The sequence below is a fragment of the Thunnus maccoyii genome, chromosome 18, assembly GCF_910596095.1.
Source record: "Thunnus maccoyii chromosome 18, fThuMac1.1, whole genome shotgun sequence".
Taxonomy (NCBI): domain Eukaryota; kingdom Metazoa; phylum Chordata; class Actinopteri; order Scombriformes; family Scombridae; genus Thunnus; species Thunnus maccoyii.
Genome location: NC_056550.1, coordinates 22,810,857 through 22,838,789, shown reverse-complemented (window position 1 = coordinate 22,838,789; position 27,933 = coordinate 22,810,857). Strand labels below are relative to the sequence as shown.

The 27,933-nt window shown below is 40.1% G+C and overlaps 1 protein-coding gene and 1 long non-coding RNA gene across 5 annotated transcripts in view; one reads left to right on the top strand and one right to left on the bottom strand.

Annotated features, from left to right (window-relative positions):
• LOC121883564 (acid-sensing ion channel 2) overlaps window positions 1-27,933 on the top strand; it is a 409,332-nt gene that overhangs the window by 344,068 nt on the left and 37,331 nt on the right. The window lies entirely within an intron of this gene.
• LOC121883570 lies at window positions 78-6,981 on the bottom strand. The gene is made up of 3 exons (XR_006092239.1): window positions 5,365-6,981; window positions 4,891-4,998; window positions 78-653 (listed from the first exon to the last, which is right to left on the bottom strand). It is a non-coding gene; the product is annotated as an uncharacterized LOC121883570 (long non-coding RNA).

Below are 27,933 nucleotides of genomic sequence, written 5' to 3'. Positions count from 1 at the left end.
CAGAGACGTTTGAGGAGAGAAAGGATATATTTTATTTATATTTTACATCTGTGTTGATGTACACAGCGCTAGTGACAGGAAGCATGAGGAGGGACATGGTGGCAGAAGAAGAGTGTGTGCCAGACGCAGAAAAGCAATATGGAGAATAAGAATCGAGGCGTTAGGTTACATTTTCCCAGATTCTGTTTGAAAAATATACAAACTACATCTTATGACTCACAAATGATCAAACTGCATAAGCCACAAGCTCTGCTAAAACCAGTTGTGCAATGTTGTAGCACTTCACTGCTGGAAATCTACAGTACAGTTTAGAGTCTTCTTGGGATTATGTTTAAGGATTTACCACATTTATTGAGACGGGTTTAATGGTAACAAAAAAGTATATACAACCCCCAACTTGCTGCCACCGTAAAGCTTAAGCATTCAATCTTAACAGACATGCAATGAGCTGAGGGATAAAATGAACAGATGTTAGACTAGAGGACAAAACAAGTCCACAAAATTCAGTAGCTTTGTCCATCCATCTGCTTGTAGAAATTGCAGCTTGTGCAACACAAGAATGCGTGACGCATAAACAAGCCCTGGGTTGATCCAGTGTAGATGCAGAAATACTGCTGTTTCTGCTACCTGTAGTTGTCAACGCTGCATTGTTCCTATTTGACAAGGCGGCAGAAGAAGAAAAAAAACAGCACAGTGTCATCATGTCAAAGGCGTTGACACATCTTTTTACACCAGCATTCAATAACTTAAAACACAGGAGGCATAGAAATGCAGATGTCTCATGACTCCATTTCTTTTCTGTCTGCAGTCTGACTTCTGTGAAATCAAAAGATGGTTTCATTATCGGCTGTTCAAAGAAATGCTGCAAGAAAGAGGCAACATGATTCCATATGAATTTGGAATTTCATGTTAAATTTTCAGTGTGTTTGGCAACTTTGGAGCATTTCCCCTTTTATCTTTTCATATTTTTTTGTTATGGGTTTTGAGTGTCCCTGTGAGAGAGGTTTTGTGTTGCGTGAGTGTGTGTAGTTAATAACTTATGCAGCAGGGGTCTCTGAATGGGAGGTTGTTTTAATGATTTAATGGGCCATTCAAAGGATTCATTCCACTGGGAGCCATGGCGGCTATCTGAAAGATATGAGGCCATTTTATAGCTGGCAGGGATTCAGAGGGACTTCTTTCCTCACACCGGGCTGTACCTGTGTTTACCCTGCCTTTGCCCACGTAAGGCTTTTTCATGTTTTACGTTGAATATTGCACATTTCCAGACTGGAATAGCTCAGCAGAGTTTGCTCTGACTTTGTTGCACATTTTGACAGTTCCCCCCAGAGGATTTTTACTTTCTCCTTAAAAGACATCACACCTTAGACACTTCTCCTCCTCAAGAAAAAAAAAAAAAAAAAAAAATGCTGTTAGAGTTCTGTCTTACGTCCTCCTCCTGAGTTCATCTTGTCCTCCATCTCAATCCTAAGCTCACCTTGTGGAATAGCAGATGGTTTGATACCAAGAAAATAGTTTTTGCGCATAAATGTGGAGATTGAGAGAAGGCATGTGTTTCTCTGCTGATTCTGCAATCACTCCAGGGTACCTGCACGGGTCTGCTAAATGTGAGAAACGTTCAAGTCTTGTAAAACTTTTGGAAGTAATTTGGAAAAGAGTAGTTGTATAAGTGAAACTACTATTCATACTAAAGGTGTTTATAGTTCAGCGTTTAATTCATTGAAAGAAATCACATATATTTAAATAGTTAAGATGATGTTTCTGCCTCGATCTCATCTATAGAACATGATGCGGTTGGCATCGACTAAAAGCAGGTGGCAGGGTGTAGGTTTGGTTTGATTGAATTTGTTTTTTTTTAAAGCGTCTGCAGATCATCTTCCAGCTGCTCCACCAATCAGATGGTTAGAGCAGCTTGTAGCTTGAGAGACAAAACCTAGAGCAAATTATTGCCTGCTTAATTGTAAAACTTTAGATAGAGATAAGGTGGAGAGAGGAGCGTTTGGTTCTGGAGGTAATATCCAAAATCTGTTATTTAACTATGTCCTCGATTTTCCTTAACACAAGAAACAGTAATCTCCTGGATAATTTATCTATTCCTCATGTTGTTGGCCACCAACTTTAATTACTTCAGCTTTATTTTTTCAGAAATTATGTTTTTGTGTTGGCTCGGTATGCGAGACGGTTACTGATGAGCTTTGGTCACTGCTGCTATGCGAGATGTAGCTCAGAGGTGGAAATCTGAGCTGTGGCGAATTCGAAACACTTTCTAATCGCAATTAGTAACAAAACACAGCACTAGAGTTTACTGATTGGACGTTTCTTATCTAAATGCTGAAGGGAGTCATAGCGAACTTTTGTCTGGACTGTTGTTTATGCACAGGAATAAGAATCAGTGTCTATGGAGAACATGAATGGGGCTATAACTGCCTTGTACTCCCGAAATAATTCATCCCTCTTTGAATTTTTGTTGCTGTTAGCACGCCGTAACAACTGAATACAGTCAAGATGACAGAATTCACCTGCGAATAGTGATGTGTTTGACCTTGACCTTTCATGGCATTAGAGTCATCCAGCAGGAGTGAATGGGTCTCAGTGGGAGAGATGTGTTTCACAGTAAGAGATAGTCGCACGGATCACTTTTGGACATCACACTGCTCCGAAGCTGCAGTCTGTGTACGGCACATTAATTCATTGAGGGTCATAGTGACTTGAGTGGCGCAGCAGATATTAATCTGGAGCTGCATGTTGCCTCGCATCTGCTGCTGCGTGTCCTCACTGTCCTGTCTCTGGATGTGCCTGCTGCACAATGAGCCCAATCAGGGAAGAGACGGACTTGATTTCTTTCTACTTACCGCCGTGGCGAAACCGAGCACGGCTAAGCCATCATGACTGGCCAGTATCATCAATCGTCGCGCAGAGGAGTTTTTATCCCTGTCAGAGTTAAATGTCAATGACGCTGCTGCCCAAGGTGCACCACTCATGCTGGGAGACCACGATGCCTATTGACATTCACCTCATATAAGAGTATAATCAGACCGTATCAGACTCAGACGATTCATCTACGCCCACACAGATACCTGGCAGTGACAGAGACCAGACGATATCATCTTTCTGTGTAGACTACCGAGCCCTCGTTTTGTTTTGAGACAAAGACAAGAGCTTTAACTCTCAGCTTATTTCCTTGAACATCTCCTTTTGTGTGGGGAGTGTTTTTACATATGGCTGCTTTTAGTGTGAACCTCGTTTGGTCTTCTACCGGGCAGATTGTGCCCCTAATTTCAAAGGATGTTTATCTCTCCTGTAATTCACTCTCTCGTTACCTCCTTTCAATTCCTCTCACTTCTTCCCTCTTTGTCTGACTGAAACCACCCCCAGGCCTCAGTGGGTTTGACAGAACATTGAGTTTAGAGTGGAGGAGCTGTTGATCTTGTTGGTGAACGTACATATAGGACAGGCGGGGTTTTCACTGCGATCAAAAAGCCATGACGGTATTCATGTGCACGCATCTGGTCTTAATGTGTTAAATATCATTATACAGATCCACTGCTGCTCACGCTGCCTCAGGTAGATATTAGAGGGGAGGACAGAGAGAGATGAAAGGGTGAAGAAAGAGATGGCAGAGTGACAAGAAGGAGAGAACGAGACATGAAGAGGGAGGCGGAGTAGATTGGGGAGGGAGGCAGCAAGATGAAGTGAGAAGAATGTGTTTTCAATGTGTTCATTCTTCGGTTTTTCCTCATACTTAGTTGGAAATCCACAAAATTATCCCAGCTTTGCCTATTGGACATTATCTACAACCTATATGACTGTATGACTTTGTTTGGTTTGTCACCGTACACACAATACAAAACTATGTTTGATGTAGAAGTGATTTTGGGCACTTGCAGATGAGAACCACAAGAAAATCAAGAAATTCAGACAGTATATATAATGTGACTGCTGCTACAACCCACTATAAGCCAACCAAATGGCCCAAGATTGTTTTTTATTTTGCTGCATTTTATATTAAAAAAAACCCTTAATTTATACATGAGAGCAGGGGAATGACAGACATCTCTTTCAAAAGTCAATTTATAAGCCAGGGACAATATAGATCACAAAACTACAGTATAAATACTTATAAATAAATACAAATACTGACAAAACAAATGAAATCAAATGTGTGTGTGTAATGTTCTCTAAAAGAGCAGTAGTTTTTTTGTGCCTTTTGATTTCGGAGATGCAATTTTGGAGATGTGGCATAAAAGTTTACCATGTCAATCGGGCACATTGTTAGTTATTCTTTATTTATGAATGTGGTATTTTCCCTAGCAGACAAAGATGTTTTATACAGTCATCAATCATAACAGATAAAAACAAAACCGTGTATTCTCACGAATAAATGAATTTGCTGAAGCAACTAAATACCGACAAAGACATGTCAGTACAAATTTGTCGGAATAGCAGCAGTTACATTTTTGAAAACCTGACGGATGGCTGATGCAAGTTGATGACATGTCTCTGCTTTCATTTTTCTATTGTAGTGCTATATTCACCAGGCATTTATCCAACACTCTGACACGCCACAAAACCGACATCAGTACTGAGATCACAGATTTCCATTTTGAATCTGATTCTCCTTTTTTATGATGATCCTGGCCAGACATCTCTAGTCCTTGTATGACAATATCACTGTTATTGCACAGTGTGAATTGGCCTTAAGACACACTTGTCTAAAGTCAAGTAATTTTGTAAACATCTGCTGTAGATGGGTGAGAACGACTTTGGACTGAAAGATGGATATTAGGCTGTACTGTAGCAGCCTATTTGGCATCGAGCATTCTGAACAAAATGACACAACATGGTTATTAGGCAGTCAAAACAATAGAAAAGAGAATATGCACAGCTAACCTGTCAATGATGAGTTCCAAGGATTCCCAGTGTTGTGTAGTGTTGATAAATGGTGTTCATCTGACTTTCAAAAATGTTGATATTTTACAGGCAGAGGCTTTGAAATACCTAAACAAGGTTTACAATAAGAGAGATCAGTTCTGTCTTTACTTTGGCGTTCAATAAACACTGTCAACTATCCTCACATATGCTATATAGACAAGTGATGGTGAACTTCACTGCTTGTGTGATTAACATAGCCTTCCTGCATTTTGCTCGAGCTTTTAATGTTTTTCTGTTTTCTGTCTGCGTGTTTTGATTACTCCGAGTTGGAATACGTTCTATCGAACTGGTGGATTTTGGATTAACTTAAGTAAAGTACTGCCTATCTTCTCTACTGGTATTTACGGATTTTGGATTAGGCTATTCAATGTGAAGTGCTTCCTACCTTCTCTAGTGGGATTTGTGGATTATTCAACTTAAAGTGCTTCCTACCTGCTCTACTGGGATCCCTTTTCTCTGGAGGACAGCGGCTGTCTCTTCCTCCAGCCTGCCGCCTCAGGTGTGCCACAAAGCCCCGTCTGGCTCCCCTGCACACTCTATCAGTGCAGAAGCAGCACTGTCATTGACAGACTCTAGTGACTGGGGTTTTTCTTCAACTGGAGCTCCCCTGATGTTTGCTGTAATGATCTCCACTGTGTGACTGTGACTGCAGTTGTTACCAATGCTGCCATTCTGCTTAAACAATGCAACTGCTTTAATTATGATGTCCTACACTGCCACACAGCTACAGAGTTTACGCAGCTTCCTAATTACATTTGACAATGGTTTTTTAAAACTTGCACCATGGTTTCAGTATGGAATACGGAAACAAAACAAACTCGGGTGTCATCGTTGGAAACATTGCAAGACTACCCTATACCAGGCGAGATGCAAAACACCATGGGGCACACACTTGACTTGGTCATCACTGAGGTCAATTTTTCACACTCATTCATGACCTTCAGAAAATAAAAACAGCTGGATGTGTCCAGGAACGGCGCTCCAAACGCTCTGGGCTTGCTGTCTGTGAACATCAATGGACTCACTCAAAGTCCCTTAAAAGTGCTCAGTCACAGTTCTATTCCAACCTAATTAATAACAACCTTGGCAACCCTAAGCGTCTTTGTTCCACCATAAATCATCTCCTGAAGCCACAATCATCTTCCCCAATTGAGGCTACAGAAGAAGATATAACAGCTTCATTAACTTTTTCAAAGCCAAGGTCAACAACATCCGCTCTCTGATGTCCAGCTCTTCCTCTCTGCCTCCTCCTGTCATCGACCCTCTGTCTGGGAGCTCGCCATCTCTACTCTATTTTACTGGCGTCGGATAGAGCCACATTGATGAAATCCTCAGGAAGATGAAACCCTGTACTTGTGCCCTGGGCCCCATTGCCAGAGCTCTGCTCAAATAATACATCCCCGTTCTCAGCCCCCTAATCACCAAAACTGTCAACCTCTCCCTTCAAACTGGTAGTGTTTCATCTAACCTCAAGGTTGCCGTCATCCGCCCCCACCTCAAGAAGCCTACCTTGGACCCAGAAGTTCTTGCTAGCTCCAACCTCCCTTTCCTGTCCAAGGTGTTAGAGAAGGTGGTTGCTTCTTAGCTTCAGGCTGAGTGTGACCCTAGCCCTAAATGCTCCCCCTTGAACATGTCATCAGCAGACATGTGATGTCTTTTCATTGCTATGCTGATGATACCCAGCTGTACATCAAAACTGCCCCAAGCCCTTGTCAGCCATGTCACACTTCAGCACCTGTCTTAAGGAGATAAAGGCTTGGATAAGCACACATTTCCTCCAGTTTAACAGCAGCAAAACTGAAGCTCTCCTTATTGGCACTCCACACCAGATTCAGTCATCCTTCATACCTCATCACACCTTTGACAGCCAGGACATCCCCTTTTCCTCCTCAGTCACTAACCTGGGTGTTAGCTTTGACCCTCAGCTGACTTTTGATTACCATATAAAACATCTATGCAAAATCTCTTTCTACCATCTCAAAAACATCTCTAAACTCTGCCCCTCCCAAACCTGTCAGATGCAGAAAAACTTGTCCATGCCTTTATCTCCTCAAGACTGGACTCCTGCAATGCACTCTTCACAGGGATCCCTGGCAGGAGCATCCAGAAGCTCCAGTACATTCATAACAGCGCTGCCAGGATCCTGATGAGTGTGAAAACATGAACATATAAGCCTAACACCAGTTCTATTTTCATTACACTGGTTCTTTGTTCCCTTCAGGATTGACTACAAAGTCCTGCTTCTCACATACAAATCCATCAACGTACATTTGCCTCCCTACCTACAGGAACTGATCATACCACAAACCTCCACCTGCACCCTCAGATCTGCCAGCAGCTTGTTCCTCCGGGACCCCAGTACTAAGCTCTGCACCACGGGGGATCGAGCCTTCAGCTCTGCTGCACCACACTTGTGGAACAGTCTTCCTAACCATCTGAGGGCAGCACAGACCCTAGTCCCTTTTCATCTTAACTCTTATTACTATTTTCATTATGCTGTGTGTTCTATGTTATTAATACTGTAGCACTTTGAGTTTCACTATGACTGAAAAATTCCGTACAAATTAAAGTATTATTATTACTACTCCTTTTATTAAAGATTTTCAAAATATGGTTAGTGTCAAACATTAAAGAGAAACACAAGCATTCACTTTGAACAAGGACGGTTCATTTTGTTCTGCTGACAAAATCCTTGCTTTTGTCATTTCATTCACAGCCCAAGGCAAAGTGACAGCTATTATTGAGTTACAAGGTGCAAAGTTCATACATTTGGGTCTTTTTATCATTAAAAGTAACATTGTACTGTGAAAGGTGATTTATTTTACTCTGTGAGTGTAGGTGGATGTCTCATTTTTTACACAAGCCTCTTCAGATGCACATAGTGTAGATTGCTGTGGGCATGCAGTAGACATACTTGATGGTGAAGGACATTTTGTGATCTCTCATTACCCCCCCAGCATAGAGGCAGCAGTGTTTGTGTGTGCATCGGCACTGCTGCGTGTGTATTTGATCAGACGCTAATTAAAAGTCAATTAGCCTGCAGCCCAGTGGGTGACTGACCTCTCTAAACACAGGAAGGATTGGGGATGTGAAAAGCTCCCTAAGCTCATTATTTACCATGACACTGTCCTTCTCCCTCTATTTACCGCAAACTCCTACTGTCTGTCCACCTGCCTGCATCTGTCTCTCTGTCTGCTTCATTACTTTATTTGTTAAACATCCTGAGCTGAAACACACATGAGGAAAAAAATCTAATTTGGAGTTGGTGACTGTCACTACATGGTTATTCTGGACTTTAATGTCCTCAAAATAAAACAAATTCAGTACTCTTTCGTAACATTCCTTGTTTCATTCCCTCTTCAGTTTGTGATTACACTCATGCTTGCTATTTTCCTCCTAGCCTTGAAATCGCAGAGTGTACTTCCCTTCTGGGGGAAGAAATCAATGTTGGATTGATTGACTGAATGGCCCCCTGCTTGGGAGTAGTGGTTGCAATGTTGTTGCAATAGCAAGATAAATATAGAACACTCCATGAACACCCTCACCACCGTCTACCACTAATACTACTTAATACTGCAATTTATTTTCCAGTGTAAGTAATTGGCTGTTGCAGGGAAAGTCGTCCAGATAGTGTTGCTAAATCCTGCTGCAGGATCAGAAGCTTGAGACATCACTGTTGGAGTCTGGAACCAAATGTAAAGAAACAGCCATGAAGAACAGTTTGAGATGAAATGACAAGAGATTCACTTTCACACAAATAGTGTTGTATAGATAAAATGTGACAGTTGAATTAAACTGTAAAATATCGTAATTGTCACATTGTACTGTGAGTTGGTTCAATACTAAAACGTAAGTTCCGCAGATGCCTTGAAATGATCTTTTTTTAATAAATATCAGATGAAACAACTGTGACTAATATGCTAATTGTGTTTCTTAAGACACGTAAATTTGATGATTTTAATAGACACACAGCAGTATATTAATTCAAATCCTCATTTAAATTGTATAAGATTTCAAGTTAGAAGAACTCATTTTACTCAACTCAGAACTTAAAATTTATAAAAAAAATTATAATTTGAAGTTAAAACATATTTACATTAAGGTCATGATAAATTATTAGTTGATTCTGCTAAACTGTTGCACAGTGTTTTACGGTGTATTTCATATTTTACAATTAGCCATGAGGTTTTTAGTTTTTAGTAAACCTTGCATTAGGTTTGTCATTAGTTCCAAGTTGAACATAAGTTTAAATGTATTGTTAAATTTAAAGGGACTTTGCGCAGAATTTCAAACTTCAGATTTTTAAAGTTTAGCGCCCCCAGTGGTGGTGCAAAAAATGTGACCTGGGGACACAGAGAATGAAGGGCTCAAAGCAGTTTTCATTAGGATTGTATAATTTTCTCTACAATCAAAAAACTTATGCCATCAGAATTATTTGAAAGATCTTATAATCACATCAAAACTACACCAGTAGATGCTTCAAAACTTCAAAATTTCAAAACTCCTCTAATGTGTGTAACTACACAAAGCCACGCTGATGTTTACCAACCTGTCTGGTCTGTGATGTTTTATATTAAAAGATAGCAAAAAAGGATGAGAAGCAAAAGATCAAATGTCAGTGAGACCATATTATCCTGGAAGCACGACTCACTCACTGCATATTTAGGATTTAATTTCTACTTGTCACGTCCAGCGGGCAGAAAGGTGAACCAAAGCGAGGCGACAACCATATTTTCGTTTTCTGGAAATGAAATGAATCTACAGCGTCTCAATTAGTGGGGATGGAATGATCTCTTGCTCTGCAGTCACGCTCTGATTGATGATTTTTTTTACACAGAAATTTGTCTCACACAGCTTTATCACTTTCATTAGGTAAAATATTTGCTTGCAATGTTGAAATGAGGCTGTCATATTACACCACCCACTAGTAATAACACATGTTGCTAGTTTCATTATATCAATATCTCCTGTCATGAGAGACACATGTCTTCCACATACTGTACCTGTCAAACATATTATCACTGTGACTGACTATTAAAGTATTTTATGGTTGCTATAGTTTTTATTTACATAGCAATATCAATATGCACTTCTATATTGAACCGTTTTATTGCCATCATTTATAAGCACACTCTGATGAGATGATGAAAATTATGCTAATTATATGGCAAATTCAATGTAAAGCAATATACACAAAATGTCAAACCGAGAGACTATTTAATGAATATGGGCAGAGGCCATGTTAATGATTACATTTCCATTAAAATTCAAAGAAAATAATAATTGATCCACCCTGGTTTGAGCTTTAGTACACATAAAAACCAAATACTGCAGAACAGGCAGCAACGAGGTATAAAACCGAATATGACTGATACCATTTGTGCCAATAATTGAATCATCTAAATGATGGTACATCTGTGTGGTTATTAATGTGCATCATGTGTTGCACCATGTGTGGGAGGGTAGCCTTCTATAATGCTGACATCCATTTTCTTTGCAAGGATGAATGATAGAATGAGAAATATGCAAATAATGTATTGAAAACTGGTGTCTTATGGGATTTAGCAGGGTAGAAATATGAAGCACTTCCATATGTGCAATATAATATGATACAAATCAGTGATTCATAACAAGAAATGTATGTTGCTGCATCTACCTGACCCTGCTCTGTGTTCTCATGCTGATAAAGGTTTGGTAACCGGAGAAAGAGTTAGCACTCGTTTGTGCGATACATGTTCCGATAAGGCCAAACATCAAAGCTGGCTTAAGAGTTTCCTGTTACCACTCTCAGGGGTTATAAGCAGGCTGTTAGCGTGCTTCCCTATGGAGATAACTGGACAAATTGAAGGGCAATCCTCAATTGGTTACAAGCAAAGGAAGTGAGAAGTGGATTGGAGGTTCTTATCACTTCAGGATTTTACTTCGGCATGACTTCCCGCAGGTCTGCATTAGAAAAAGATGAACATTTAGTGAGGAGTGCTTTCCTTATCCATAAAACCATCAGAGGAGAGTCTCTGAAAAGGTTGTGAAAAGGCTTTCAGTGTATCTCCTATCCTGGCTCAGCTGAAATGCCTCATCAAGCACTCTCTCTTTGGACAGTTACAGCAAAGTGTGAGAGTGACTGAGAGCTGAGATTGACGACGCAGCTGGAGGCAAATACCGCTACCTGCCTTTTTCTTTATTAATGAAGTTCCACCTAGGAGGCTGAATGTGGTGCTGGAAATGTACTAAGTGTTTTCAAGGAGGTATACATTTTTCTATGCATTATTAATAGTCGCTGTAATATTAATTATTTTTCTCGTTCCCAGGAACACTTGTTATTTGCTCACTATTGAACATTAAATTATTTAGCTGCAATGACTACAGGTTTGTTTTGCACAATTATTATTATTGCAAATTTAACAAATTGTAAGACTGCTGTTGTACTGTAGCCTCTTTTATGTACTTTTTTTTATTAGATTTCATTTTTGTTTTGTAAAATATACACTCACTGGCCACTTTATTAGGTACACCTTGCTAGTACCAGGTTGGACCACCTTTATGCCTTCAGAACTACCTTAATTCTTCATGGCAAAGATTCAACAAGGTGCTGGAAACATTCCTCCGAGATTTTGCTCCATACTGACATGATAGCGTCACGCAATTGCTGCAGATTTGTCGGCTGCACATCCATGATGCTAATCTCCCATTCCACCACATTCCAAAGGCGCTCAAGTGGATTGAGATCTGGTGACTATTGAGGCCATATGAGTATAGTGAGCTCATTGTCAAATGTTCAAGAAACCACTTTGAGATGATTTGAGCTTTGTGATATGGCGTGTTATCCTGCGGGAAGTAGCCATTAGAAGATGGGTACACTGTGGTCATACAGGGATGGACATGGTCAGCAACAATGCTCTGGTAGGCTGTGGCGTTTAAACGATGCTCAATTGGTACTAATGGGCCCAAAGTGTTCCAAGAAAATATCACCCACACTATTACAACACCACCACCAGCCTGAACCGTTGATACAAAGCAGGAGGATGGAGCCATGCTTTCATGTTGTTTACGCCATACTCTGACCCGACCATCTGAATGTCACAGCAGAAATTGAGACTCATCAGACCAGGCAACGTTTTTCCAGTCTTCTATTGTCCAATTTTGGTGAGCCTGTACAAATATTAGACTCAGTTGCTGTAGCCCATCTGCTTCAAGGTTTGATATTTCGTTTGTTCCAAGATGCTCTTCTGCATACTTCGGTAGTAACGAGTGGTTATTTGAGTTACTGTTTCCCTTCTACCAGCTTGAATCAGTCTAGCCATTTTTCCTCTGACCTTTGTCATCAACAAGGCTTTTTCGCCCAGATAACTGCCACTCACTGGATATTTTCTCTTTTTCAGACCATTCTCTGTAAACCCTAGAGATGGCTGTGTGTGAAAATCCCAGTAGATCAGCAGTGTCTGAAATACTCAGACCAACCCGTCTGGCACCAACAACCATGTCATGTTCAAAGTCACTTAAATCATCTTTCTTCCCCATTCTGATGCTTGGTTTGAACTTCAGCAGATCGTCTTGACCATGTCTACATGCCTAAATGCATTGAGTTTCAGCCACATGATTGGCTGTTCAGATATTTGCGTTAATGAGCAGTCGAACAGGTGTTCCTAATAAAGTGCCCAGTCAGTTTATATTGACACATCAACAAACAAAACTAATATAATCCTAACTAATCCAACCATCCCCAACATAAAAAATATATGCAGTTATATGCAAAAGTTTGGGCACACCCTGACTGGTGATTTTTTTAATTGAAGTATCTCTGGGATATGGAAAAAAACACAATATTTTCAGCAAACATTAATGCATAGTTACTTTTTATGTCATAAATTGAACAAAAATAAATACATAGATAAAAACATCATTGTGACGTGCAAAAGTTTGGGCACCCTGCTTAGTCTGTTCTTAGTCCCCTCTAGCAGACATCACAGCTTGCAAACGCTTTTTGTCGACAGCTAAGTCTTTCAGTTCTTATATTTGTGATTTTCTCCCATTCTTCCTTTCAAAAGGCTTCTAGTAATGCAATACTCTTGGGCCGTCTTGCATGCACAGCTCTTTTAAGATCCACCCACAGATTTTCAGTTATGTTTAAGTCAAGGGACTGTGAGGGGCCAACCTTCAGCTTGCATCTCTTGAAGTGGTCCATGGTGGATTTCGAGGTATGTTTAGGATCATTATCCTGCTGTAGAAGCCTTCCTCTTTTTAGCTTCAGGTGTGATGTTTGCCTACAGAATTTGTTGGTACTGTACGTAGTGGAATCCATTCTTCCCTCCACCTGTGTAATGTTCCCTGTGCGACTGGCTGCAACACAAGCCCAAAGCATGATAGATCCACCCCCACGCTTAACAGCTGACCGGGTGTTCTTTTCATGAAATGCTGCTTTTTCCTCTAAACATCCCTTTGCTGATTGTGGCCAAAGAGTTTATTTTAACTCCATCAGTCAACAGCACTTGAATCCAAAATGCATCAGGCTTCTGTAGATGTTCCGTTGCATACTTCTGCTGTTGGATTTTATAAGGATGCATTTACGGTTTACTTCTACTGACTCTTCCATGAAGGTCTTGTTTGTGCAAGTGTCTCTGCACAGTGGAACGGTGCACCACCACTCCTGAGTCTGCTAAACCTTCCTGCAGGTTTTTTGCAGTCAAATTTGGGTTTTGATTTGCCTTTCTGACCAGAATGCGAGCAGTTCAATCAGGAGAGACAAGTGAATGAAGTAAAGATAATTGTTTATTATAACAGATGATACAATGATAATCAAGAAAGTCTTTGGTGCTACAGACTCTACAGGGAGATTTTGTAATCGAAGGGCATCAGCCCTGAGCTGCAGCAAGAAAAAAAAACCCCATGGTGTCCAGCCACTGGTGGTGGTGGTGGTGGCTGATGACTCTGCTGACACTATAGGTTAATGTGACTGATGAAGTGATGAAGCTGATGAAGCTGATGAATCTGCAAAGACAAATTCAAACTGAAATCGCCATTGATTGATTTTTTTTTTTTTTGTCCATTTGGGTGTAGTGAAACAAGCTGTAAACACAAGCAAACAGTTTCCTATTAACACATCCACGATATGTGGAGCAGCATCAGCATTTATTTGGTCTAGTGTTTGGAATATAAAACATATAAAATATTCACTTTCCTTGTAACTCTGTTGGTTTCCACCGACTCCTGAGAAATATGTCTGGCTTTTTAGCTGCTAAACGCTACACTACGTTCAACATCTAGTTGTTAATTTTGTCTGTCTGCTGTTTAGCATTTGGCACATAGTGTACAGTGTGTTTATCAAAAAGTTACCCGTTGCTGAAAACAATGTTGAAGAGAGACCTGAGACTGAACCAAAACAGTAATATTTGCAGGGTTTTTTCTGTGCACCTTTCACATTACATGTAATTTGATCCATTGTTGATATAAAAATATTAATTTAGCTTTGAACTGTTTGATCACAATACATAGAAGCTGGTTTCATTACTTTCCTCTGTTCTGTTTCTTTAAGGTTGAAATTACCAATTTAAAGTCTTAAGATTTATATGCACTCTAAACTTTCCTTTCGAAGCAGTCCATAAACTCTATTGAATGTGGGTAAGGGATTCACAGTGGTTTTTAGTGGTCATTTAATTGTACATTCTGTCTCTGTCAAAGCCTTGAAAACTCCTACAACCCCCACCCTTGTTTCTTTTCTCATACAATCAGGTAATTGGTGTTAGTTATGAGCCAGCGTCTGAGAGATCCAGTGATTTTGTGTGTGTGTGGTTTTACGGTGCAGGTTTGCACCTTAAATTAGGGCTATTTTCATGAGTAATGATAAGACTGCAAAACAGACAGAGAGAAATAAATTGGAGGAAAAAAAAGAGAGAATTACAGAGATAGCATACAAATACAAAGAAAGAATAATGAGTTGACATCATCTCTAAACCCTACGGTAGACGTGGCTCACATTTGTGTGATGTGGCAAATGAACAGTTGGAGCACTCGAACCTCTCGTGGGTCTGTTTGTGAAAACAATTTGTGCAGTGATGTATCAGCTTATTTAAGTGTTTACAGTACGAATGAGAGCCCACTGTCTGAGACAAAATCTTGTTTTCTACACTGATTCATTTTTCACTTAGGAGGCTTGGACGCTCGTTTTCCATTTGTAATCTCAGACAAATGGCACACCGACTAGACTTACACACACATAGACACACAGTACTAAATATTCATACAGCGCACTCGTCCCACACAGCTGCATGTACCCTTTAAATTTCATGCTTAATGTAAGCAGTCAACCACAGCCGTGCTGCAAGTCCAAACCTGCATACAGTCTTCTGTGGCAGTAGTAGGAAGCTCATTTATCCTTCTCTTTTACAATAAAGATCATTGTTCATCTCGCTGTGGCGTTGCCCTGCCCACATGCATGAGGCAACAATATATATGTCAATATCAGCCAGTAGCTGTCAGGTTATTTATTTATTTATTTATTGTTATTATTCCCCTTATGGGAACGGATCATATTATTTGCTACGGGCAACCATTTTTCTTGGTTTGCTTGGGCTTTGCAGCGGCATAATGAATGTTGGAGCGAGAGATCCCACCAGCACACCTGCTGATGATGATAAAGGCTCAGTGGAGGGCTGATATGTGGAGTGTTATGACAAATGCTGCACCGGCCAATTCACGATCCATATCAAAAATCTCTGTGCTACATGGAACGGAAAACCCAAGGCCTCCGTATTTACTCATGATATAACATTTAAATAATGTTTTTGCTGGTAAATAGCAAGAGGACTAATGACCTGCCTGCAGTTTCAATAAATGTAATGGGATTCAGAATTTACTTGGTGTTTTGTCATAAAAGCTGCTGACACATTGCGGTTTCGATTATTCATATGAGTTATTCGATTGTTTTAATTTTGTAGATGAATTCTTTTTGAACCCTTTTGCAATCAGCAATTTATACTCATGCAAATTATTGAAACGTATGTTGATTAATAAATTAGTAAGATTATATAAAATTAGTGATCAACCATATTAATAAATGATCAGATGTTTAAAGTTGTAAATGCATAATTTCCTGTAAATCCCTTGTGCGGACTCGGCCACTACCAATAAGAACTACTACTGTATAAGAGAGATAATTACTAAATTTAAATACTTATGAGCATAAATAATGTATTCTCTTAAAAATGGAATAAATAAGTTAAAGCCATACCCAAGTTCACATGACAAACTTGGATGCTCTACGTTGGGCTTGTTAGGATTTTTGGACCTAAAAATGTTTTCTCCGACTAGAAAACATTTAGGAACCACAATTTCAGGTTTTCAGTTTTCCATGTAAGCAGACTGCTTCGGGTTAATTCGTAAGGGTTCAGTTATGGTGTATGATACACAGCCCAGACATAGAAACAGGCCTGTGTAGATGGTAATGTAGATGGAAAGGATGAATCTGTGGAACAGATGGACGTGTACATGAACAGATGGACTTACTCTCCACCTCTGAGCGTTCACATGTCTTTCGGGGAGCAGCCTTATGACTTTCTACTGCTGTGGCGTGGACTTAGCCATTGACTCAGACTCAGCCATCAGGAAGAAAAACGAGGGGAATCGATACCTTTGTGTATGTGGGTGGAGGTGCGGAGGGCAGACCATTTCATTCAAATTCAGTGTTTGTCCTCGATTTGTGTGAGGTAATGTTGCGTGATGACTGCTTCATTTAGTGAAGGTGATGTACTGAAGGTGACAGACTGTTTTGGTGTCTTGTCCGTGTGATTCTCGCCATTTCCCCCCTTCTTCATCCTCTTTTCGGAGGTGAAGCGTGTGTTTCCGGCTCCCGCTGTTTTGGAAAGGCCAGCCGCTCCCGATTGAAGGCCTGACATTTGTCAGTTTACTATGTGTAGAAGATGTAGGCGAAGCTACTTGCCCTGTTGTTGACATTTTCTAGGGCTGATAGGATTTTTATTTTTTCATGAAACGGGGAATGTGAGAGGTTGTCCTTTTCTTTTCCCATGTAGAAGAGAGGCTGATGTATCCCTGATGTAACTACATGACAGATCCGTGTTACCAAAGCCTCTTAACACCAAACCTTGTTGCAGGGTGAGGCTGTGAAGGTACAGACAGGCATATGAACACTGTAATCTATAGTTCATCTGTTGTATGTTGTTGTTTCAGCTCGTCTTTTGGTTGTTATTGTTGCAGCCTAATAAACTGCAGTGGAGTGGACTGAGCCAACAGTCTTCATACTGGCGTGAACAGATTGTGCCAGATGTAGTTGCTTCTCATTGCAGTGGTTAATTATCTCTCTGAATATCTCCTTCTGTATTTGTTTCCTGACATGAAACCCATCTCATCTCATAGCCTTGTTTCAGCCTTTCAAATCATCACCCACAACTCAAAATTTGTTGAGTAATTCAAACATCCAGAGCCAGTCTAAACCGAACAGATTGAAAGTCGGTAACACTACTGAGCTGTGTCAGAATCAGACAGACTGAACGTTTTAAAGAGCAACTCTACACTTCATTCTGCATGAAGGAAAAGGTTGCTGCAGTGACTGTGCTGTGAGCTGCAAGGTTCAAGTCTCTTGCATCCCTAAACATGTCCACCATCACAGCTGGGTGTGATCAACTGTGGTCTATTATACTTACAAACCATCTGTAATAAAACACTTCTGTACAGATATGTAGCCACAGCTAGATGGCAGTGCAAGCAGGATTTCAGCCTGGGTGTAGTTACTCTTTAAAGACAGAAATGTAGTTACCACAACTTGTCATAGATAGTAGCGTCTATAAACTACAAATTTGGAGTTTAATTTTGTGAATATTGTTGGCAAACAGGTCAAAGTCAAGAAAATATTAGTATGTTTTATCTTACAATGTGCAAGTTTAATGTTTTACATATTAGTTTCTACATTAGCTTCAGTTGCAGAAGCTGGTTCTGGGTCATGACTGGGGACATCAAAAAATGCTGCATTCATATACCATGCTGCACTTCATGCTTTTTAGTGGACTTCCCCTCTGCATTAAAAAAATGTACATTGATAAAGTTTCTTTTGTATCACGTAAGTATTTTGAGAGGTTTAGCTACATCTGCTAGTACTACAATAGCTGTCCTTCACTGCATTGTCAAAAGTATAGACGTGTGTTCAAGTATATGTAATCAGTGAAGTGAAGCAGGTCCAAGGGAATCAAAGTAATTCATTTTTATATTTCAAAACAGTTGGTGAGGTGAATTGGTTCTCAATGCCCAACCTTATTAATAAATTAGTCTGACCTCGGCTGCAAACTCACCAGCCGTTGTTTAGCCAGCTATTTGTCTATTCTCGAATGCTGTTCTCTGTACACTCACTTAAGTGCAACACACATTGACTGGAGCAAATGTGCTACAAGTGATGCTTTTCTGGAGCACTGACAAACCTTGATGCTGGGAAATAAGAGAACAGCTATTATTGGGATGTGCTGCATGATGCTGCATGATGCTGCTAATGTGTTTGCTAAGAAAACAACCAGTGCAGATGTTTTGATGCGCGTTGTGTAAAAGAAAACTGAATAATAGGTTATCATTTGATGTATTTCTTGAATATATCATACATGTTTCAGATAGTGTTTAAGTTCAGTTTAGTGAATTAAATTCCTCTGTGCTATGTCTATTCTAAACTTAGTTCTTTGCTGTGTAAGATGAGGCAGTTGTGTGTTTAACAGTTTATTCTGTTATACCCTTACCTGAGCCAGTGATAAGATAAACTATAGTTATGTAGATGTTTATGTGTAAAACTGATAAGCTTTTAGAGGATAGTGTGGTTTGTCCTTAATTTAATATAGTAGTAATGTTATTTTGTGATGCTACTTGGTGCATGCTTATGTACATATAAGGTCGTGAAGAAAGACTGTTCCTAGGTTAGCTGAACTTTTGACTTATGTTTCTATCTGAGGGTTGGTTGCTGACCTGTAAGGTTAGTAAACAGATGTCTTAAATTCTGTACAAGTAGTATTTAAGGGACTGGTTAAGTGCCAACCTTTCAGACAAAGAAAAGGTAGCTAGGTGGTATCTTTGTCTCCAGAACTATGATGCATTATACTTCTGATTGTATTATTTGATTACATTATTTCATAACCTAACAATGCTCTCCTTGTGTGTTTATTGAGTGATCAGCAATTTCCCATTACAGTTGTCATGGAAATTTTTCATCGTTGCTCAAGAACCACACAGAGACATAAAGTGAGCATTTAACATTGTTACCTGTTGAAGTAGTTGTAGATACTGTATAATACATCACACCATCAATAACAATTATAAAAAATGTCCAAACAAAAATACAATCTTGTATTTTTGGAGAGGAAGCATGTTGTTCAGCCAGCCCTTTCTCTAAAGATTGCAAACACAAACCAGACAGCTTTATACCTCTCAGTCAGGTCCCTACACACTTCTACAAACTGTTACACCTTCTTACAAACAAGAACGGTCATACGATGATCCCACAGAGACCTCATGGTCAATCAATAACTTCAAACAAAGACATCCTTCGACTCTAGCTCGTCTAGGTACCTCTTGATCCGCACAGTCTCTAAAACAGACGGCTTAAGACAAAGATATCTCTAGCTAAGAAACAAGTTCAAGAGTTCAACTAGCTCAGGAGTAGGATTTCTTCACCAACATGTATACCAGAATGACAAGGACATTACATCACATTCAGTTGAAAACAAATATTGACCCCTTAGTTTGAATTTGTAACATATATATAAAATATTTATAAAATGATAACCAATTATTCAGTTTTCTCTCACAGCATTCCTTTATGCTGTGTTCTGGCTGATTCAACCTGTCAACTGGTTAACAAGATGGAAATGTAAAGCTGAATAATGCAGTGGTAAAGGAAATGGCTGTGCAGTCTGAATATCAGGCTGCTGCACTTTCAAAAGTAAAAAAAAAAAAAAAAAAAAAAGTGCAAGTGTAAACAAACAAAAGAGAAGCGCTTTACTCTGGTTGTAACTTAGAAAAGATCAATCTTAATCTACCCATTAGATGCCTTTGAAACCATTTACCCAGTCTCTGCCAAGAAGCACACACACAAGTGCACACACACTGAAACACACACACACACTTTTAACAATGCTGGGCAAGATGACTGATAATCTGTTGATTAGATGTTTTTTTTTAGGGAATCTGAGGCTCTTGCTGCCAATACACTCTTCTTACCTCTCTCTTAGCTTGATCATCTATACTGAAAACACACACATGTACACACAGCGCATTGAGACTGCTGGCAGTAATTTAATCAGATTTTGCGTTACTGTGTCCCTCCACCCACTCTCTCTGTCCCCGCATATGAATGTGACAAACTAAAGGAAATGTCTTTTTATACGTTTGGCATATCTGTTCCCAGCAATTCCCAGCGTTACAGTTCATCTGTTTCCCATCACTTTATCCAATTTCATACAGCCCGAATGAGACAATGCAGACATTATCCGTTTTTTTTTTTTACTGTTCTGTCCATGGATTCACAGGAAGCCAAAGCTTCTGTGGTGAGAACTCCCGCGTGATGGATCGTAATGGAGGGAGACATTGCACAGTTTTGACATATTGGAAATGCAATATCAGCTATATTCATTTCTGCAGATGGCTCCCCAGTTTCACTTTAGCTGTCCGTGTCACTTGTCATCTCACTGCTGCTGGAATATTATCTGTACAGCAGAGGGGACCCATTGCCATATTGTTATTTTGTTTCACTACTTTGCAAATCATATGCTCCTTTTGTACAAGCCCGCCTGCCCTCAACAACTAGGGCTGGTTTATTCTCCATACACACAGATATTGTGAGTGCATGCGGGGATTATTAACATCACAGAAAGAGACATATTGCTTCTGAGTGTCCTTCTCCTTTGATCTACTACATGACTATCCAACAGTTCTCTGTGACAGTGAAAGCAGGATATGACTTTTGATTTTCCAGGGCAAACAGTAGCCTCACCTTAAAAATGTCTGTCTTTTGCGTCAGCCGCTGTAAAGCAGGAAGCAAAACTCCCTACAGTTTTTAGTTTGTATCCTCATGGAAGACGGAGGCTGTGATCAGCTTAGCCTGAGAATTGGACTAAATCACCATTTCGTTTTTACATCATTATTCAGTCCAATTGTCTTCATGCTCAGTGGTGACTTACATATCTGTCCCATCAAAGTAATTTTCAGTTGACTTTAAAGCTGTGGTAGGGTCGATCTTATCCTCGCTTGTCACCATTTTTCTGGCTCTGGCACAGGAAAAATGTTTCTATTCTTTATTCTACCTACAAAGCTCTTATTGGTTTTGTTCTTTTTCCACTCTGGGAAACAACCGTCAACAACTGCCAGAACTATTGCTGAAATAATCAGACATGTGTGACGATGTAGAAGTCTGGAACCAGTTCAGATCAGCTTGGTCTTGTGGCGGTTATCCCGACAAGTAAAAGGTTTTTGTGGTGCAAAAAGTATCCAAAAAAATGCAAAGAAACTTATCAAACCTCAACTGATCTCATAATCCAGTTTACCACTCTGCATATGTATGTTACCAACAGTCATATTTTCACCAAAATACACACTACCATTCTCAGTCCTCATGCATGACCCTGTAAAGCTTAGAAGCAGGATTATTTTTTTAGTTCTGCACATGTTAAAACATCCTCCTCTTTGCTCTTCTGTCGGTCAGAAGGAACTGCTAACTCACTGGTTTTAATCATGCTGCAGGAGTGGTTTGAGAAGTTTGGATAGACATTTAACATTTGTATTCTTCTGCCATGGTTAGAATCCATTATAACCGCCGTGAATCTAAGCTGAATACGGCCTTGATAAGCAGTGGAGCTGCTTTATAAATGTCACAGAAGGAGTCTAAAAGGTGGAGTACCACTTAAAGTTTCAGCACAATGGGAGCATCTTTCTCCTCAGTATGTTGTTTTGTGGGGATGGAAGCAAACTGATGAACAGGAAGAACAGTACAAGATGTCTCAGTGTTTCAGTCAGGTGTTGTGCATTCGGAGGAGCAGGAATGGGCTTACTGTTTCCATGGTGTTGTATAAAACGCTGCTGTATATTTTGGTTTCATGTTTTGTTTAACTCTGCATTAAAACTTAAACAAATGTAAAGATTAACTTAATTAAAATACAGCTTTTTACAACATAGACCTAGACTGTAGTAATAAGATAGATCAGGCTAGACATTATTAATTAAATCAGACAGACCATAGCCTTCATGTGGTGCAGTGATTTTTTTATTGTGTTGCATTTGACAGAATACCACCTCGTTTTGCAAGCATAATAACAAGCATCCCTCTTAGCTCCTGACAGCTTTATATTTATGTTAATTTCTATGCAGATTAAGTGGCTGTGGGGAAACGCCCAATTGCTCTGTTGTTAACTTGTAAATAGATGGTGTTGACATGCGGTTGATTATTATTTTTGCTAATGTTGTGGTAATTATAGCTTCACACAATAGCAGGCGTTAAACATGATCTTCTCTAAAGCAGGGAATCTTCCCACTCCTGATGCTCTGATCAGCCCACTCCTTCATAATTTTTACCCTTCTCTTTCCATTCATTTACAGAAATGACGGAAAATAAAAAAGCTAAATTCACCAAAGTTGAAAACTAATTTCATATTCCCATTTCCAGCTAAAGGTCTGATTTGTTATTTCACTGCATTTTCTTTTCTGCTGGTGATAAACAAAAGCCAAACACAAATTTGGCCATACACACACCTTCTCTTGCTTTCTTTGTCCTGATTACTGTCATACACACACCTAATCTTCTAAATTGTGGCTCCAAAATCATTAGCGATCTCTGTGATTAGTGCTTATTTCATTTCTGTCTGTTATTTCACGGACCAGTGGCTTCGCTGCACAGCAGATATGAAATGCTGCTCCGGCATGGCTGCAAGCTGCTGTCAGGACAGTATATTATATTGGATTATTATCCCAGGGTTATTCGTCCTCATTCTCAGGGAGACTAAGCCAAAATCGCTAATTCATGAGGGGAAGTCACTTACGCAAGGAGGAAACTAATGGATGCTGGATCCTTCCTCACCAAAGATGTTTTATCCTCGTTTGGCCCACTGTTTATTTTTCTTTTTTTTTTTCTTTTCAATAAAAAAACACCATCTTGTCACAATGTCAAGATAAGATCCTTTTTTGAGGCTGGGCTTCTTCTCATAGAAAATCTTAACTCTTTTTCACACTTGTGTACAATTGTGTGTGTGTGTGTGTGTCCAATGTGTCTCTGTTCCACCTTGAGTAAGATAAAATAGGAGGAAAATATTTTTTCCAGAGGGAGTTATAATTTTTCACCTGAATTTTCACAGAAAATGCAATAAGTGAATAAATCAATGAATGATTCAAGTTTGACTTCACGCATTACTCCCTCCATTCTGGGAGAGCTATGTCTGTCAAAGGCAGGCTTTTTGATTTGGAGACCCTTAGTAAACCCCAGTATGGGGCCTTTACAAACAACCAAGGGCGCATGTGCAGCCACAGAGAAGAAAACACTTTTGTTCAATGTCATAACAGCTCATATATGGACATTTTCAGTATTTAGATATAACTCAAGTTGCTGGAGAAGAACAATTTTAGGAGTATGGGTAGAGGTAAAATCAAACACTACTTTACTTGCTTCTCTGACAAGCGGGGAAGCTACATCTCCAGTTCTGACCTTAATTGTCTGGACATTGACTGCTGTTCTTCTCCAACAGAAATCTTTTACCAGAAAGACCGCAGGACACATTTCAAGCTGTGCTTTTTCACACGGCTCCCTCCGCTTGTCAAGTTAAGGCTCGTTGAGTTTATAAACGTGTTCATCTTCCTCCCTGCGAGGCATGTTACACACGGTCGCCTCCACATACGAAGAGCTGCAGGGTCTTAGTTCTAAACATGGATGTGTATTCATAACAGGAACACTTGACGGACCAAACCTCCACAATCAAACTCAGAAGTGATGTGCCTGTTTGACCAGCTGATTGGATGTGTTTTTAGTTGTAGTCTTTGGGTGCAGCATGGGAGTTGACAGACTAGCAAGAATGCCATTTAACATATAGTTGGGTTGAAGTTCATGTTTACTGTAACCTTACCACTAGAAAAGAACATTGGTATCAGACAATTGTGCATAACTCTGGATTACTTTCAATTCTTCCAATGCCTTCATTTTCCAAAATTAAGCATCAATTGCAAGTCTGTGATAAGATATGAACTCCTTTTTCCTGTTTGAAAGTCAGAAATGCTACATCCCCACCCATCAGCCTGACCTCCACAACCTTGCATTCTGCGTCGCTACAAGAAGGACAAACTACCGCCTGCATTGGCACTGAATGTTGGTGTTGGATGTAATTCGCATTATGTTGCAGTTTTGAATGATATGAACATTGTAACTAGGAATTCTGGACTGGGTAATCAATGCATATAACATCCACTAAAAAGGTGTTTTTTTGGATTCTGCTGTAGTCACCACACTGTTACACAAGTTAATGGGTATTTTCTTATCGACATTTTGTCTCCATTGGACTTCAAGCCTCATTGGATATTAAGGGATAATGAGGCTTTGCTGCAGGTATTGATCATATCAAGGTTTCAGGAAGCTCCACCATGTTACCAAGTCTTATATATCAATAGTGTCTGTCGAAGATAAGAGCTGATGTGAAGAACAGAGTCACTAGTCACACAGACCAAGAGAGCAGTTCTTTACTCTGTGCAACCAACCCTTTTCAGATGATTCTTCTTGAAATTCCTGGAGGTCCCTGCCCTCTTCAAAAGGGCCTTTTGGCAACGAGGGCATGGATAACAATGTCTATGATCTTGACAGTGCATTAAGCACATCTTAGCCTTGCAGAGGTGACATCCCCTCCACATACCATTGTGAGGAAGACAAGACATGTCATCCAGTCAGATGAGTTGGTTTCCTGTCGGTGATTAGGAGCTGCCACAGGTCCCCCACCTCTGTTCCATTACTCAACCTTGCATCAGCCCTGGCAGAGTCAGCCAGACTGTGACAGGTGAGATAGAGCCCCACTGGCCATCAGCGAGAGGTGACTTATTAAAAATAATGGGTGTGTGTGATATGATTGATGAGTTTGGGCTGACAGCTGATAGTCCATAGCTATATCTGGACACCTTCTGCACTGACATGACTGACATGCCAGGAGAGACGGAAAGTGAAAGAGAACATGCCATTTCAATATTTTAATTTTCCTTCACCTGCAAGAAGAAAGGGTGACTGAGGGGAAAGGGAGCAATACAATTATTATTCAGAGAGTACATAATGTTCGACCCAAACTTTTCTTTTATTTATTGTCTTTCTGAGGCATTGTCTGAATGTGAGCACATGCTATAATAAGGCAAGAAATGTAGTACCACAGGGCACAATGTCCCAAAATAAATACATTTTAATAAACCTTTTCTGTTTTGATCAGAGACATACTGCAGGGAAAGTTATGGACTGTGGAGTTCATTGAGGAAACTTTTAACATCTGCTCTAGAATACTGAATAGGGAGAAGACTGACACCTTTTTTCTTTACAAAAGGGAATATTTTCAAGGTAGAGGTGACATTGGCTTTTGAGAATAGTTCAACGATTCGGGAGATAACACTTATTAGTTTTCTTTTTGAGAGTGAGATGAGATCAATGTCCATCTCATGTCTGTGTGTTAGATATTAAACCAGAGTCAGGATGTGGTTTGGCTAACTTGGTATTGAGAAAGTTAGCCGGTTTAACCTATGCTTACCGACTGTATCCGGCAACCTGTGCAATAGCTAAAGACCCTAAACAGAAGTATTGGGTGAGTGGATGAACTGTTAGTAAGGAAATAAGTAAAGAAATAGTTCCGGTATATTACTCCCTCAAAAATCACAATTTATCATCTTTACATTTCTGGTCATGTATGGGTTAAAATAACAAAATATATAATGCAAACAAAGTGCTGTGTACATCAGCAGAACACTACTTTGGCAACACTGATGCAAGGATGTTCACATTAGTCCCTAACAGGTTTGACTCTTTTTGTTGGCAGCTCAGTTTTTAATTGATTAATAAAAGGTTGGATGGCACAGACATAAATCAAACAATTTGCCCTTTGGGGATTGTCTTGATGTGGTACAAATTAAAATCTCATCACTCATTAGTTTGTATGCGCTTATGGTTTGGGTGGCATCTTTCCCGCACAGCTAAATTGTGCTAACAAGGCAGGTATCATGATCAAATAACATTAAAGTGACCAAAATATCGCAACAATAGTCAGACTCAGTGTGAGTGTCAGAGCAGGGGAGAACAGCGGGTGAGCGAACTGTCAATCACAGCTGCCAATAAACGCCCACGCATGAGACATCAGTGCTACTATAAGTCGTCAAATCCTATTAGAGGGCCTGGATTTAGTGATTGACACCATAATGAGTGTGAATCAATGGGAGGCAGGGATTTTTAGGAGCCAGCATCTAGTGGCCGTCGGTTGCATTGCACTTTAAGGTATGTCCACATTGGCTTCAGACTCAAGCCATGGTAGTTGCTGCTTGGTTGCTCTTCTGGCACCTACCTGTTGTGATGTGTCAAAAATGAGTTGGACCCATCCCACCTGTGTGACACCAGTGTTGACCCTCCAATCTCCTCCTGATCCACCAAAGTGAAAGACTTACCATAACAATAAGTCTGCTTCAGAGGTGTTGGTAGATATATTTTTTCGCTTTGGAAGGACCCAGACTTGCTGTTTCCCCGTTTCCTTTTGTTATACTAAGGCACATCCTGACTCCAACTCTGTATTAAATGTACAAACATAAGATTAATATTGATCTTCTCATCTCACTCTCTGAAAGAAAGCAAATTTACAAAATTGCTGAGCTATTTCTTTAAAGCACCATTGGCGCTGACAGTGTGGCATTTCCACATCGGCCAACTAGGAGCCTCCGTATATGATTACTAGACTAGACTTTCCAAATGTTATTGGACTGAATAGATCAAATTCTGATAGTGAAAGAGTCATTTCGCTGGGGTGTGATGCTTGAAGAAATGTATCTGCTGATTTACAGACGTCTCTTTCTCAATGTAAGTCGATGGGAAAAAGTTTTTTGGGGGGCCAGTGTGCATCACACGACGGACACGGAAGTTGTAATTGCACAGTTTGGCCACTATGTCAAATTGGCTTCAAAGCCTGGTGCTGTTCCTGGGGGCTTGGTTGGCATCCATAAGTGTTACATGACCACCATGTGCTGGACTATCCCTTGCCCCAACTATTCCGGCATTGTCATGGCATGTGCGAGAAGGCGCCGAACAGAAATGTTCCTGAATGTAGCTGCGTGGGTGAATAGTGAAAATCACTATAATTTACTGGGAACGGAAGGCATTGCTGAACAGATCAACTGACCTGTCCAAAAGCAGCATGTTAATCGATCAGGTCCTTCCAGCAGAGGTGAAAGCTATTGTGTCTCTGCAACACCCCCTTGGAATAAACTCCATTAAGCAGAATAATTCTTAAACACACAATCCACACTCAAGACAGTAACCTTGGTCAGAGTTCAGCTACGGGGATTTAATTCACTTTTACACTCAAGGGAGGTGTTTGTCTCTTGATTCCCCATTACGTTCTCACTTCCTCTATTTCCCTCCTCTCATTTTTATCTCTCTTGCTCCCTTTGAAGTTTTTATGCTCATCTTTCACCCTCCCTTTTCCCTCCTCTCAAACAGCATAAATATCATGCTGGCAGCAGTGACTGCAATCCTTTGTGTCCCATCGCAGCCCAGACTCACTTATGTGCTGTCTTGTAAAAATAAAAATTATTGACTTGCATGGTAAAATTACGTTAGGGTGCGATGATAAATACGTCCCATAAAACTCCCAACATGTCACATCCATCTATCCATCCATCCATCCATTTTCCGCCACTTATCCAGTACCATGACTTTAACATGTCACATAAATGGCAGAATTTGTTTAATGTGATGTGGGTATGTTTAGGATGTGAGGGTGTTTAAGTTGCATGGGAAGCTAGCTTGGCGTGCAGGTA